The sequence below is a fragment of the Oratosquilla oratoria genome, chromosome 38, assembly GCF_046742065.1.
Source record: "Oratosquilla oratoria isolate Oo_2021 chromosome 38, ASM4674206v1, whole genome shotgun sequence".
NCBI classification, from domain to species: domain Eukaryota; kingdom Metazoa; phylum Arthropoda; class Malacostraca; order Stomatopoda; family Squillidae; genus Oratosquilla; species Oratosquilla oratoria.
The window spans coordinates 3,032,995-3,047,994 of NC_134814.1; the positions used below are offsets into that span (position 1 = coordinate 3,032,995).

Below are 15,000 nucleotides of genomic sequence, written 5' to 3' on the forward strand. Positions count from 1 at the left end.
CGTTAGGCTGAATAAAACCGCCTTACGATGAGGTTGGAGCAATGTATGGCGAGTTGCCGTCGCGCCATAAAGGGGTGCAGGGGGCGGGGGGAGGTGACAGCCGGAGGAGTAGATGGGAAAGTGCCACCATGGGCGGAAGGTTGGATTAGTGGAGGTTCTTAGTCCTTTTCAAGCCGAATAGAATCGTTATGCTGCGAGAGAGAGGGAGAGAGAGAGACAGAGAGAGTGCGTGTGTTTACAGGGGACATTAGAGTACAGTAGAGGAAGAAGATGGAAGAATAGGAGGATCTGAACGAAGAGGTAGAGGAGGGGTGCCGGTAATAGGGAGGAGGAGATGGAGAAGGTATTAGAGGAAGATAGGAAAGTAGGGGAAGGAAGAGGAAGAGGAGGAGGAAGATGTAGTGGAGGGGAGGGAGAGGAAGACGAAGGGGAAGGGGAAAGGGAAGGGGAGGGGGAGGAAGATGAAGGGGAGGGGGAGGAAGATGAAGGGGAGGGGGAGGAAGACGAAGGCGAGGGGGAGGAAGATGAAAGGGAGGGGGAGGAAGATGAATAGGAAGGGCAAGAAGACGAATAGGACGGGGAGGAAGACGGATAGGACGGGGAGGAAAATGAAAAGGAGGGGGAGGAAGACGTAGAGGAGGAGGAGGAGGAGGTGGTGGTGGCCGAGAGAAAGAGGATAGGAGACTCGAGGTTGGCTGGCTGGCTGCTGCCTTCTGCCTTTTGTAAAGTCTGAGCCGCGTTTCAGGCAGGCAGGCAAGATGTGGCCGCCTTTGTGCCCAGAGCCCGAGCGAGGTCTCCTCTCCAGCCTCTCCTCTGGGCCAAGTCTGCAGTCTCATGAAACCCAGTAAATGTACGCCTGAAGTTGAAGGGATGAACCTTTAGCGCTTGGGGGAATGGTTATGGGATATCACTCTCTTCTCTCTTTTCTCTCTTTTTTCTCTTTTTTCTCTCTCCCTTTTTTCTCTTTCTCTCTTTCTCATTCGCTCTTGCTCTCTTTCTCCCTCCCTCTCTCTCTATCTCTTTCTCTCTCTCTATCTCTCTTTCTTCTCTCTTTCTTCTCTCTCTCTCATTCGCTCTTTCTCTCTCTCTCTCTCTCTGTCTCTCCCTCCCTCCCTCTCTCCCTCCCTCTCTCCCTCTCTCCCTCTCTCTCTCTCTCTGTCTCTCCCTTCCTCCCTCCCTCTCTCTCTCTCTCTCTCTCTCTCTCTCTCTCTCTCTCTCTCTCTCTCTCTCTCTCCCTCTCTCTCTCTCTCTCTCCCTCTCTCTCTCTCTCTCTCTCTCCCACACACACATCCTGGCTTGTGCCGAATGTCAATTTAGCTTTATTTCGACCCTGCGCAGACCTGCGTTCGAGCCCAGGAGCTCCTTTGTGACTTATTACCAACCCAACGCTGCTAAGCGTCTCCCCTCACCTCCGCTCGCCAAGGTCAGGGTACCTCCAGCACCGAAACATCGCTGTCACCGTCGTCAATTAACTCTTGCACAGTTATCACCAAAACGCCCTCATCTTCCTCCCCCTCTCCTTTCTTCCCTTTGTTTCCTCTCTCGCATTCCTCCTCTTCTTCCTCCTCCTCCTCTTCCTCCTCCTCTTCCTCCTCCTCCTCCCTTCCTCCTCTTCCTCCCTCCTCTTCCTTCCTCCTCCTCCTCCTCACCTACCACCTTCTCCTACCTCTACCTTGTTCTACCTTCTCTTACCTACTCCTAGAGTAGGCCTTATGGTCTCTTGTAGTCTCTTCCATTCTCATGTTCTTATGCTACTTCCTCCTCTTGTTTCTTCCTTGTCCTTCCTCCTCCTCCCTCCTTCCACTCCCTCCTACATCCTACTACATCTGTCATCGTCCTCCTACCTCCCCTTACCTCCTCCTTCCTTCTTCCACTTCCATCCTTCCATACCACTTTCTCTACCTCCTCTACCACTCCCTCCTCCTCCTCCTCCACTTCTTGTTCCACCTCCTTCCCCTCCACTTCCTGCTCCACCACCAACTCCCCCTCCACTTCTTTCCCCACCTTTTTCTCCTTCCTCTTCCCTGTCCTTCAGCACGATGGTGGCGACTGCCTCAGCTGCGTGGAGTCCAAATGCTCAGGCGTCGGACAAAATCCAGCGTCTGCAGTTTTTCGTCGTAGGAACATAAGGAGTTTATTTCCTCTCCCTCCCCCCCCCCCATTTCGCTGTGTGGCGTTGGTTTCTCTCTTTAATTGCTGACGGGGGCCCGGGATCGAACCCCCCACCCCCACGACTGGTGCCACTCGCTCCCTACTGCTACAACTCGAATGACTCTGCCAAGCAGCAACTTTTGTCATATTCTTACCTCGTCGCGAACAAACCCCTCCTCCCCTCTCTCCTTCTCTTCCTCCTCCTCCTCCTCCTCCTCCTCCTCCTCCTCCTCTTCCTCCCCCCTCTTCCTCCCCCTCTTCCCCTCTTCCTCCCCCCTTCCTCTCCTTCCTCCCCCTCTTCCCCCTTCCTGCCCTCCCCCTCCTCCTCCCTCCCCTCTCTTCCTCCCTCTCCCCTCCTCTTCCTCCTCCTCTTACTCTTCCTCCCCACCTTCCTGCCCACCTTCCTGCCCTCCCCCTCCTCCCTCTCCCCCTCCTCCCTCTCCCCCTCTTCCTCCTCCCTCTCCCACTCTTCCTCCTCCCCTCCTCTTCCTCCTCCCCCTTCTCTTCCTCCTCTTCCTCCAGATTGAGCATGGGAGGATATTTTTTTTTTGGGGGGGGGATTGCAAAAAGCTGGAGAGTGGTGTTTGTAGCCCATGCTTGTAGTAGTAGGAGGAGGAAGAGGAGGAGGACTACGAAAACGAGGTGGAGATGATGAAGGAAGGGCCCAAGGCGGGTCATGGAGAACGACGTTGTAGGAGGGCGATTGGGTGTCGTGGCCTTCTCCAGAGGAGGAGGAGGAGGAGGAGGAGGAGGAGGAGGAGGAAGAGAGCCTGGTGACGTAGGCGGAAGAGAGGAAGTTGGACGGGAGGAGGTTCTGCTGAGGATCGTCGCCGACGGGGAACGCAGGCACGGGATTCCTGGAATTGCTCGAGGAGGAGGAGGAGGAGGAAGAGGAGGACCGTGGGAGACAAGCAGGGATGCGTTTGGGGCGGCTGTTTGGGGTGGGGGGGGAGGGTGTCGCAGGCACGGTAAGATCATGCATAAATCTTCTCTCTTTTGCCTCCACCTTTCGCCTCCTTTCTCCTTCCTCCTCCTCCTCCTCTTTCCTACCTTCCCCAACTCTCATTTCTCCCCTGACTCCCATTCCTCCCCCTCATCCATCCCACCCCCTCATCCATCCCACCCCCTCATCCATCCATCCCCCTCATCCATCCATCCCCCTCATCCATCCCCCCTCATCCATCCATCCCCCTCATCCATCCATCCCCCTCATCCATCCATCCCCCTCATCCATCCATCCCTCTCATCCATTCCTCCCCCTCACCATTCGTCCCGTTCCTCCTCTTCTCCTCCTCCACCCACTCATTCCTACTCCTCCCCCACCCACCCATTCCTACTCCTCCCCATTCCTCCTCTTCTTCCCCTTCCTCCTCTTCTTCCCCTTCCTCCCCTTCCTCCTCGTCTCTTTCTCCCCTTCCTCTTTCGCCACCTCTTTCTCCTCCTCCTCCTCCTCCTCCCCCCTCCCCCTCCCCTAACTCCTACTCGTACTCCTCCTCCTCCTCCTCCGTGCCTGGAGTCGATTTCCAGGAAACCAGAGCGGTGACGCTGCATGCGTAAGCAGCAGCAGCAGCAGGAGGAGGAGGAGCTTGGGCCGAGGGGGACGTCGTCGTCGGCGTATCCGTCAGGTGCTGCAGGGAGGGAGAGGGAGAAGGAGGGAGGCAGACAGACACCCATTGGGGGTCCTTCCGGGTGGTGGTGCCTTTGTCGCCATTGTTGCATCAGTCATAAGTGTGTAATGCGTGTGTGCATGTAGACTTGTAGTTTCACGATTTTTTTCCAGATCATAGTTTCACAGGGTCCCTGTTTTTTTTTTTTTTTTTTTTTTTTTTTTTTCTCCCTCACCCGTGGATGTGGATGTGTATCGTGTATGTGAAAGCGGTTGGGGGAGGCCTTTGTTCAACACTGTACTCCGATGGTAGATTGGTATATGGAGGAGGGGGACTAGGCATCAAGTTACGGTTACACAAGTCAACGAAATGCTTGGGCTCCAACGATTCAGTTGGATTTTGTGGAAGGTTGGAATATAACCGATGCTTAAAGTTATGGTTACACTCCAATCGTTACACTGAATCGTTACACTGGATCATTTTACTGAATCGTTGGAATCCAACCATTCCGTTGGATAGTGTAACAACAGCGATGGAGAACAGAGGTGGCCTTAGTGGAGAGGTCGTTGGAGTTAATGCTCCGTAAGGTGAGTTGCAGATGGTTGGCGAGGGTAGGAAGGTAGTTTAACGGGTTGTTTGAAGAGTGTCTGTGTTGTGTGAAGAAAGGACAACCTAGACAGAGCCGCTTCGCTAACGAAGGTGGGGGATGGCGGGCACGGGGATGAATGAAATAGCCTGGCGGCAGACAGGATAATAGGAAAAGTGCCACCTGGTATGGAAGCAATGTGCCCTCGAATTTTTTTCCAGAAATTTGCATGTGTGCAAACTTTCCCTTCTGATCGTTCAAGCAAATACGCACAGTATGTAAGTTTGTATATTACCTCCAATTATTGGTTTGGCGGTTGGCAAGAATGTACAAGATGATGTTTGAGTGGAACTTCTTTATTGAATGGATTTTAATATCATTTGGAAACAGTTTGTGCGCATTTTTTTTTTTTTTTTCTATGAGCGCTACTTGTAAAATGTGTGCGCGCGCAAATGCCCACAGCTTAGAGGGAACGTTGTTCGGAAGGATATGGGACTTGGCGGTAGTATATAGGAAAGGAATAACGCTCGTGGGGTCCTGTCTATTACTCTCCAATTATCATACCAGGCTACAAATTCGCATATGGTTCCAACTTGGGTTGTATCTTCTTTTCCTCCAATGTGTGTGCGTGTGTGTGTTTGTATAAGTCTCCCCCATTAAAACTTGCAAAACTAAGTTTGGAAAGTTGAGACAGATGCCAAGATGCCAGACCCTAGGAACGTTCCGATCGTCCTCCCCCTAACACCCCCTAACACTCCCTAACACCCCCTATCCCCCCTACCTCCCACCATGCCGAATTCTGGCGATTTTTGAAATGGAATGTATTTATGCCGATTTGTGGGTTGCTTGTTGTCGTACTTCTCGTCCAAAAGCTCCTGGTGACTTCTACTTGATTTGAAAGCTGGAGTACTTAAGGCAAAGATGGTTTTCTTGTAGATAAGTGCCTCTTGGCACGGTGGGTATTGATGCTGAGCTATTTGGTATGTAGCGGTTTCTGTCTGCGTGCACAAGTGTTCTTGTATGCTTACAGTGAGTATAATTTGTGTGATTCACCCTGGTCTTGGATCACGTGTTATACTCGTGATCGACAGCTATTTCCCTCCCGGAAGAGAGCTCAGAGCTCATATATGACCGATCCATGAGTAATGCTGTGACCTTACACGCATACACACACACACACACACACCCAACTCCCCGCCCACGAGAGTTGGAGTAACGACCCGCAGCGCAGCGATTCTGAAATTACTTCAGCCCTGGGCGGGATTCGAACCCCGACCGCTGTAGCAGCGGTTGCGAACGCTACCACTGCGTGCGTGCGTGCGCGAGTGCATCATTGTTTTCTATCAAACCCACACAGCACCTGCTGATGCAGTTGCAAAATAGCGCCGATGATTGTGATAATGAAACATCGAATCTCGTCTTCTTAGTTGAAAAAGTTGAGCCCGGTCCCCCACCCCACCCCACCCCCCGTCCCTTTGTTGCGGCATCTTCCTATTCCGCTTATTGGGCAAAGTGGATGTTTTTATTATTTTCTTCGGTTTTTCTTTCCCTTTTTTCTCCTTTTCTTCTCGTCCCCGGCAGAGATGGAAGAGTTCCTCGAGGCTGCTGCTGTTGGAAAGAATGTCTTCTTCAAGGAAAATGGGGCGGAATTAAATTGCCTTGTGCTTGCAGGGTCCTGTCCGGCGAGGTTCGCATTACTGTGACCTTTATCGGACGAATGTGGCGAATGTATGAAACGTCATGACGTCACAGGGAATGATGCGATATGACGTCATAGGGAATTATGCTGTATGACGTCATGGGGTTGAAATTTGTGGCGTCATAGGGGGGTCAACCTGCCCGCAATTCACCAAAATCACGTGGAAAGTGTCATCGTGACACAAGGGGGACTACACGAGTCATTTCAAGTCCACCAAAGAACGCAAGCCTCGCCTAGACTCTTCGTTGTCGAGTGACATGACTGCTAACCATGGCCCACGTCACTCCAGCAGTCTCGGAACGAAAAAGAGTGGAACGCAATTGAGGGAGGAAAAGTGAGAAAAAGAGGAGGTGGAAGAGGAAAAGGAGAAGGAAGAGAGTGAGAGAGAGAGGTAGAGAGTGAGTGATAGAGAGTGAGAGAGGTAGAGAGAGAGTGAGAGGGTGAGAGAGTGAGTGATAGAGAGTGAGAGTGAGTGATAGAGAGAGAGAGAGAGAGATGAAGATGAGGTAGGTCTTGCCGACGAGGAAGTCTGCAATGAAAGACGACCGTGTGTGTGTGTGTGTGTGTGTGTGTGTGTGTGTGTGTGTGTGTGTGTGTGTGTGTGTGTGTGTGAATGGCACGTGGGAGCTGAAAAGAAGAGGAATCGACGCAATTAGTGCGAATATTTTGTATTTACTCGATATATTCATTTTGCACGGAAATGCGATCATGTGATGAAGCAGAATTTGTTGTGTATATACACGGAGATCGCCAAGAAAATGTTGTGTGGGTAATGAGCGAATTTTATAGGTATGGGGGGACTGACCTGAGAAGTATTGGTTGAGGTGGCAATGGTGGTGATAGATGGTAGAATAGGATGAGGAAGGGGTGGTGGTGGTGGATATTAATGGCTGTGGTGGAAGTGATTGAAGAGGGGAAAGAATTGGTCATGGAAATGGTGAAACTGAAGGATGTAGTGACGATGATGGTGTTAGTAAGGGTTGCTGGTGGTGGTGATAGCCGACGTGGAAACTAGATATATTCGTGTGGTCCTCTCTCTTTAACTAGAGAGAGAGAGAGAGGGAGGGCTAGATGCCACCATAAGCGTAGCAAATTTGGCCTTGAACAATTGGCACCACTGTAACCATCACTTGGCTTGAATCACCCACTAACCACCTCTAACCACCACCACTAACACTATCACCATCAAACCAATACCTCTACATCACAATTACCATCAAACTATCGCCACCATCATCACATCTTCCACTGCATTACAGTCGTCCACTATTACTACCACCATAGCTACCCCCCACCACCTGTTGTCACCACACTCTCCTTCATCTCCACCACCGACTTAAAGCTATTATGTTAACTCATCACGTACAGTGTAGCCTCGGCTAGCACCACCATCGACATCACCACCACCACTGATCCGGGTGGATAACACTTCGCCTCTTCACCCAATTGACACTTTTGATCGTTGGACTTCGGGTCGACTTGGGCGGGCGGTGCCCAAGAACTGGGTTGTAAGAACTTGGTTGTAAGGCTTGGTTGTAAGACTTGGTTGTAAGACTTGGCTGTAAGACTTGATTATAAGACTTGGTTATAAGACTTGGTTATAAGACTTGGTTATAACAACTTGGTTGTAAGACCTTGGTTGTAAGAACTTGGTCGTAATAACTTGGTTGTAAGACTTGGTTACAAGAGCTTGTTGTAAGAACTTGGTTGTAAACAAGGAGTGGGCACGGGCGGTGCCGAGATTCGACTTTAGTGTTTATTCATTCAGTCATTCATTTATACATTTATTTATTAACTAGTACTTGTTTCAATCGATTAACATTGAATCAGCCCCAAGGTGATTGCCCATAGCTGAAGACTATCTTCAGAAGTCGTTTGGAATAGGTTAGTTTGTCCCTGGATTCCAGGGCCCGATCTTGAGGCGAAAGTCTTGTTTTGAGGTCAAGACTCGTTTGGTTTAGGTGACTCTGCGGTGTGGAAATGAATTAATTGAAATGTGTTCTGACCTCCTTTGGGTGACGTGCGGCCGAGCAGAACAGACTTGCGGCAGCCGGGGACACTGAATGAAGATGTCAGTTGATGCAGCTGTGGTACATTTGGAAAGGGTTGGGGTGCGCGCGTGTGCGTGCGTGCGTGGGTTGCCGAGTTAATCGTGTTCACAAAAACACACACACACAACACACACACACACACACACACACACACACACACACACACACACACACACACACACACACACACACACACACACACACACACACACACACGGACGCACACACACGGACGCACGCAGAGAGTGTGAGAGAGAGAGAGAGTGAGAAAGTGTCCAGTATATCTTGGCAGACAAAGGCAGTAAAGAGAGTTGGATTGCAAGATAATCCATTTTCCTTTGTAACCCCCGCCGTGACGTCATCCCCGCCTCAGCCGTTCCTCTTGAATCGTTCTGTTGGGCGTGCCAATCATCCTAATCAGTGGCTAGTCACGATTGGTTTGATTAGGGTCCCGTTCGGGAGTGAGAGGGACTTGATGGGACCTTTGGAGATCCCGAGGGATGTTTGGCTACAGTCGATTTCACTGCTGAGTACTACAGTGGATCATGTTGGGTGCGAGAAGAGGGTTTGCGAAACGCGTTTACAATGCAGATGGGTCGTAGGTCGCCGTAGGCTTGGTGACATTGGACACGTTAGGGCGGATCCGTGCTGCAGCTGGCCGCCAGCCTGTGTGACAAGCTTAGCGGAAGACTACTCCGGGCGCCTCAGGACTCGCCCCGGGGGGCAGGGGGCGGGGGGGGAGGGGCGCTGCGGGGGGGGCGCTGCACTTGATAACCCCACCCTCCCTCCCCAGGGGGAACTCACCCAGTGTTGGCGACGTCTTTGGGTGATCCACCTGCCCCCCTCCCCCCTTTTTTTTTCTATCAATAAGGAATGGGAATCCGGCGTTTCTAACTCGGCACCATTACTAAGAGTAACTTGTCAGGCACGCCATACGCAGTCGAGGAATAATTATGCCGACGGGTATTTTTCGGGCTTCGGATACTCGGAGGTATGCGGCGGGCCCTCCTTCACGATGGAAGCGATGGAATGCGAGGCACTCCGGGGGTCGATGGATAAACGCCTCTTTTACGGGCGAGCGTAAGGGAGGAATTTGTGAATTGCTGGTGGCACTCTCAGTGCCAGCGGTGAGATGACGAAGAAGAACCGTGCCCCCCACCCCCCCCACCTCCCCATTTTTTCAAGACCTTTGTGACTTATGAGTATTTCTCTCTTTCTTGCTCTCCCACTCTTTCCTCTCTCCCTCACTCTCTCCCTCTCTCTCCCCCTCTTTCTCATCCTCTCTTTCTCATCCTCTCTTTCTCCCCCTCTCTCCTCTCCCCCTCTCTCCTCTCCCCCTCTCTCATCTCCCCTCCCCTCTTCCCCTCCCCTCTTCCCCTCCCCTCTTCCCCTCCCCCTCTTTCCTCTCTCTCCCCTCCCCCGCTTCCACTTTCTCCCCTTTCCCACCTCTCTCTCTCTCTCTCTCTCTCTCTCTTGTTCTCTTTATGTCAGTCATTCAAATTCGCGTAGTCAATCAGTCGCCAGTCAAGCAATCAATGACCGAATCAGTCGTCGTGCGCTTTGATCCCTTTATCGCCCCTTAAGGGCCTTCCCTCTCATCGGCAGTGATGGTCCTCGGGCCCAAGGTAATGTGCGCTAACTCAATTAGGAGGTCCTTAAGTATACAGTTGGGTCCATTTATAGGTACTGCATTCACTGGCGTTGTCCTCGATGGTCTACGAGTAGTGAGCGTATTGGTCACGTAGAGTATTTACTATACGAAAGCGAACGTCTCACTGTAGTACTCACAGATGGAGGCAGGTGGACGCGTTGGCCCACGTAGTGAGGGTTGAGCTGTCGCTGGGTCAACGTCAAGGGGTCAGACTCGCCCCCAAGGTGAATAGAATAGCTTGTCTGCAAGTAGAATAAACAACAGTCTTTAAAACGCCGCGAGAGAGTCGGCCCGTTGAGGGCAATGGATTGGGGCAGAATAAAATCACCTGGCGGCAGCAGGATTTTTTTTTAATGATTCGATGGGTAAGGGGTAAGGATTAGCGGCTTGGGGTCCTTTGAGGAAGTCTGCTGCCCTTGAGGATCCTCGAGGACCCTTCCCCGTGGTGGGGTCTTGCACCACACGCAAGGGAGTCCAAATAATTCAATGGGTGAGGAGCCCATTTGAGGCAGGACCGTACGCAAGCTTCACAGGAACGGGCGTGACGGCACGGTCACATTACGAGAATGAAGGTTACGAAAAAATGTATATCATTGCACGGAAGCCACGCCCACTTTTTTTTTTTTTCCCGGGATGCACATGTATGTAGAATACGTGCAGTTCGTCCTTGGGCATGCCGAGGCTCAACCTCTATTGATTCCCGCCCACTCATCGTAATACAACGCCCACAAACGCACTCACGCACGCCCACGGGTGGCATGCTCGGGCACGCGCACAGTCCCGTGGTGCACAAAGAGGCGGGCGGGCGTGCATGATACGTGATAGCCGGACTTGGTCCAACGGGGAGGCGGGCAGGGACCCAACCGGATCTCCTGTGCATGGCGGTGTTGTGCATGAGGATGCGCTCGTGCATTTATGTGGACGCGCGCGCGAGCGCGCACACACACACACACACACACACACACACACACACACACACACACACACACACACACACCTCGTGGCGTAGTAGTCTGAGTTCCCGGCTGCCACTACGGCGGTCCGGGCTCGAATCCCGCCCAAGGCTGCAATGATTTCATTATCGCTGCGCTACGAGTTGTTACTCCAACTCTCGTGGGCGGGTAGTTGGGTGTGTGTGCATGTAAGGTCACTGTATTACCCATAGATCGGTTATATTATGAGCTCTTGAGCTTTCTTCTGAGAGGGAAAGAGGTGTCGATCACGAGTCCAACATGTGATCCAAGACCATGGTGAATCACACACACACACACACACACACACACACACACACACACACACACACACACACACACACACACACACTTGTCTCTGGTACATGCAAGTTCATTCATACACAGACACCCACATGCAGTCAGAATTTCACCCTAGCACGCATCCAACATTTCACCCAATTTTACGCAAGTTTTACTTTGTCCCCATTTGCACATGCAGAAGGCTTCAACCTAGAAATCGTGGTGGGATGACGCTTGATGTTACAGACCCAGACTTGCTGGAGCATTGTGGAGAATCTAGGTTTCCCTACTAGTACTTTTAACCCATCAACACTCGCAGTACCACCTGGAGGTGCGTCCCCGAAGGGCCGGCACATAGTCTCCGGAACGACCTAGATCTCTGTTCCAACTTAGGAATTCCCCCCTCTCTCTCTCTCTCTCTCTCTCTCTCTCTCTCTCTCTCTCTCTCTCTCTCTCTCTCTCTCTCTCTCTCTCTCTCTCTCTCTCTCTCTCTCTTTCTCTCTCTCTCTCTCTCTCTTTCTCTCTCTCTCTCTCTCTCTCTCTCTCTCTCTCTCTCTCTCTCTCCCCCCCCACGATGATTAAATCTATGAAAGTCCTTTGAGCCAGTGATTAAGAATATAAAAGATGACTGATTTGAAGTCTTAAATTAGGTCATGCTTGAAACCAAATTACTTTGCTGACCAGTCGAACCTCTTTAAGGTGCTGAAATGGGACTTGTTATTGGCCATTAAATCGTTTACGGAGAACGTTTATGAAGAACGTTTGCCAATAACGTTCTTTGAAAGCTGCCCGCCTTTAGTGCCGTCTTCGATGTCGTCATGTACACCTGCAACTGCAGAATAAAATCGCCTGGCGACAGCCATAATAAAGACAAGACAGGTCCAATATAGTCGGCAAAAATAATCGCGATACTTTTACTCCTCAGACCTGAACAGGGGTCCGCTCCCCACCTCCGCCCCCCAATCGTGGTTGAATATAATCGCCTGGCTCTAGCCAGAATAAAAAGAGTCGATTATAGACGGCAGAGGGTTAATGAAGCTCGGTGTTGCCATATTGGGGTTGACCATATTGTTGGAGGGTGTGGCAATGCGGTAGCGATCGTCGTTTGGGTTATGTAACTAGCTCGGTTGTGGCTCCAGGGGTAGGCTGCTCACACTGGTGATGTCTTGCTGGGCACGGAACTTAGCCCCCCCCCCTCATGTTCCTCGCATTTTCGTCTCCTTCCCTGTCCTCCTTGCTCTCCTCCTTGCTCTCCTCCTCCTCCTCGTTCTCCTCCTCTCCTCCTCTCCTCCTCTCCTCCTTTTGCCCCGCTCCTCCTCCCTCCTCCTCGCCTCCCTCCTCCTCTTCGTTCTCCTCCTCTTTGTCCTCATCCTTACATCCTTATCCACAGGTGACTCTTTCTTTGACTCCCCATAACTTCTCAAACCGTTGCCACTTCCCTCCTCCCTCTGCCGATCCGGACAAAGAGAGAGAATACCCCCACTGAGCCATTTCCTCTCCACAAGTGATGATGCATTATTTCCTGTTGTTTTTCTTCAGTTCTTATGTTACTAAATCTTAACTTAACCAACGAAAGTCCCCCCGCACGCGCGCCCACACACACACACACACACACACACACACACACACACACACACACACACACACACACACACACACACACGCACACACACACACGCACACACACTTTCTTTCTCCCCTCTTTCTATCTCTTTCTCTCCCTCTTTCTCTTTACACACACACACACACACACACACACACACACACACTCACACTCACTCCAGACTCGTAGGAGCAACAACCAGCCACCACCGCCCGAGTGGTCTGCTGGGCGGTTGTGGGTTGTTCACATGACCCGCCAACGCCTCTGCCAGCAATCATGTCTCGACTGGGGAAAAAACCCTTTTTAAATCGTGACAACATCATTTTCCTCCAGTACAAGTTTCCAACAATTGTGGATATCGTGCGCGCGCGCGCGTGTGTGTGTGTGTGTGTGTGTGTGTGTGTGTGTGTGTGTGTGTGTGTGTGTGTGTGTGTGTGTGTGTGTGTGTGTGTGAGAGAGAGAGAGAGAGAGAGAGAGAGAGAGAGAGAGAGAGAGAGAGTGAGAGATTCACCACCATGGTCTTGGATCACTTGTTGGACTCGTGATCGACAACTATTACCCTCCCGGAAGATAGCTCGCATATGGGTACTGCTGTGACCACACACACACACACACACACACACACACACACACACACACACACACACACACACACACACACACACACAAAACTCCCCGCCCACGAGAGTTGGAATAACGATACTGAAATTATTTCAGCCCTGTGTGTGTGTGTGTGTGTGTGTGTGTATGTGTATGTATGTGTTAGCCTTCAGGCAGTACATAATGGTTGTTTTAATAAAATCGCCTACCGTGCTTGTTTGTTGGCAGAATCGTGACTTACGATATTGACGGTGGGGGGGTATGACAGTTGTTGTTAACGAAAACATTGATTAGTTCTAAGTATTGGGAGCAGGGATCGTCGATTGGTTGATTGATTGATTGGTCGTTATCAGGAAATGGTGACTGTGAAAGAGTTTGATCCATTGGTGAGTACAGAATCGAACGCCTGGCTATGGAATGGTCAGCTTCCGTTCAGACCTGGCAGCTTGGGTCCTCAATTTATGAGCCTTAATTGACAACCATCTACCTATCCAGGCAGTGCCACCTTGACGTTTGGGATCGTTTTGAGCACCTTTCCCACTACGAGAGCTCTCTTCATAGTCACCATTCACCATGAGATCGATTGACTGCTTCATGTTCAGTAAATAAGGAAACTAACGAACATGCGCAGGTGCAAACGATCACTGGGCGTTGTAGCACGGTCGTGTGACTGCCGGAGATCCCCCCCCCCGTATCTTAATAAAATCGCCTGGCGGCAGACCGGCCTTGGTAGTGAGAGGGTTGACTTCATTCAACTATACAAAACCGCGCTGTGGCTGCACTCTGCCGAATGGAATCGTCAGGCTTTTTAACCTGAACTGAATTTTCAGTCGGCGTCTTCGTAGCAAAGGGAGGGGTTGGTAAGGAAAGAGGTGGGTTTCTGAATGGGTGGAGGTCGCGAGGTAAGTGGATGAGGTGGAGTGGGGTGGGGTGGTCGTTTGTACAGTTGTCGAGGTTCTGGGGAGGAGTAGCGGTTGTGGACAGTGATGTGGTCGCGTGCAAGCGGGAGGTTTTCTTTCGTTGACGTCTTGTCTCTCGTATTTAGTCTGGCCCTTCGTTCCCACGTACGTGTGTGTGTGTGTGTGTGTGCGTGTGTGCGCGCATTTCTTTCCCTCTCCCTTCCTCTCCCTCTTTCCCTCTCCCTCTTTCCCTCTCCTTCTTTCCTTCTCCCACTTTCCCTCTCCTTCTTTCCTTCTCCCACTTTCCCTCTCCCACTTTCCCTCTCCCTCTCCCACTTTCCCTCTCCCTCTTTACTTCTCCCTCTTTCCCTCTCCCTCTTTCCCTTTCTTTCCCTCTCTTTCTCTCTCCCTCGTTCCCTCTCCCTGTCCCTCTCCCTATCGTCTGAATCTAGGACTGTACATACGTGTGTGTGCGACTTTCTTTCCCTCTCACATCCTCTTTCCCTCCCTCTCTTTCCCTCTCCCTCTTTCCCACTCCCTCTTTCCCTCTCCCTCTTTCCCACTCCCTCTTTCCCACTCCCTCTTTCCCTCTCCCTCTTTCCCTCTCCCTCTTTCCCTCTCCTTCTTTCCCTCTCCTTCTCCCTATCGTCTGAATCTAGGACTGTACATACGTGTGTGCGACTTTCTTTCCCTTTCCCATCCTCTCCCTCTCTCCCTATCGTGTGAAACTAGCACTGTACATATATGTGCGTGTGTGTGTGTGTGTGTGTGTGTGTGTGTGTGTGTGTGTGTGACTTTACCTCTCCCTCACTCTCCCTCTCCCTATCGTGTGAATCTAGGACTGCGCAAGGCAGTGCTCCGTGTCTTCTGTGTGGTGTAGTACACATTTCATGCAACATG

The 15,000-nt window shown here is 51.3% G+C and overlaps 1 protein-coding gene across 10 annotated transcripts in view; it reads left to right on the forward strand.

The window, feature by feature from the left end:
- CadN (neural cadherin) overlaps positions 1-15,000 on the forward strand; it is a 646,487-nt gene that overhangs the window by 300,757 nt on the left and 330,730 nt on the right. The window lies entirely within an intron of this gene.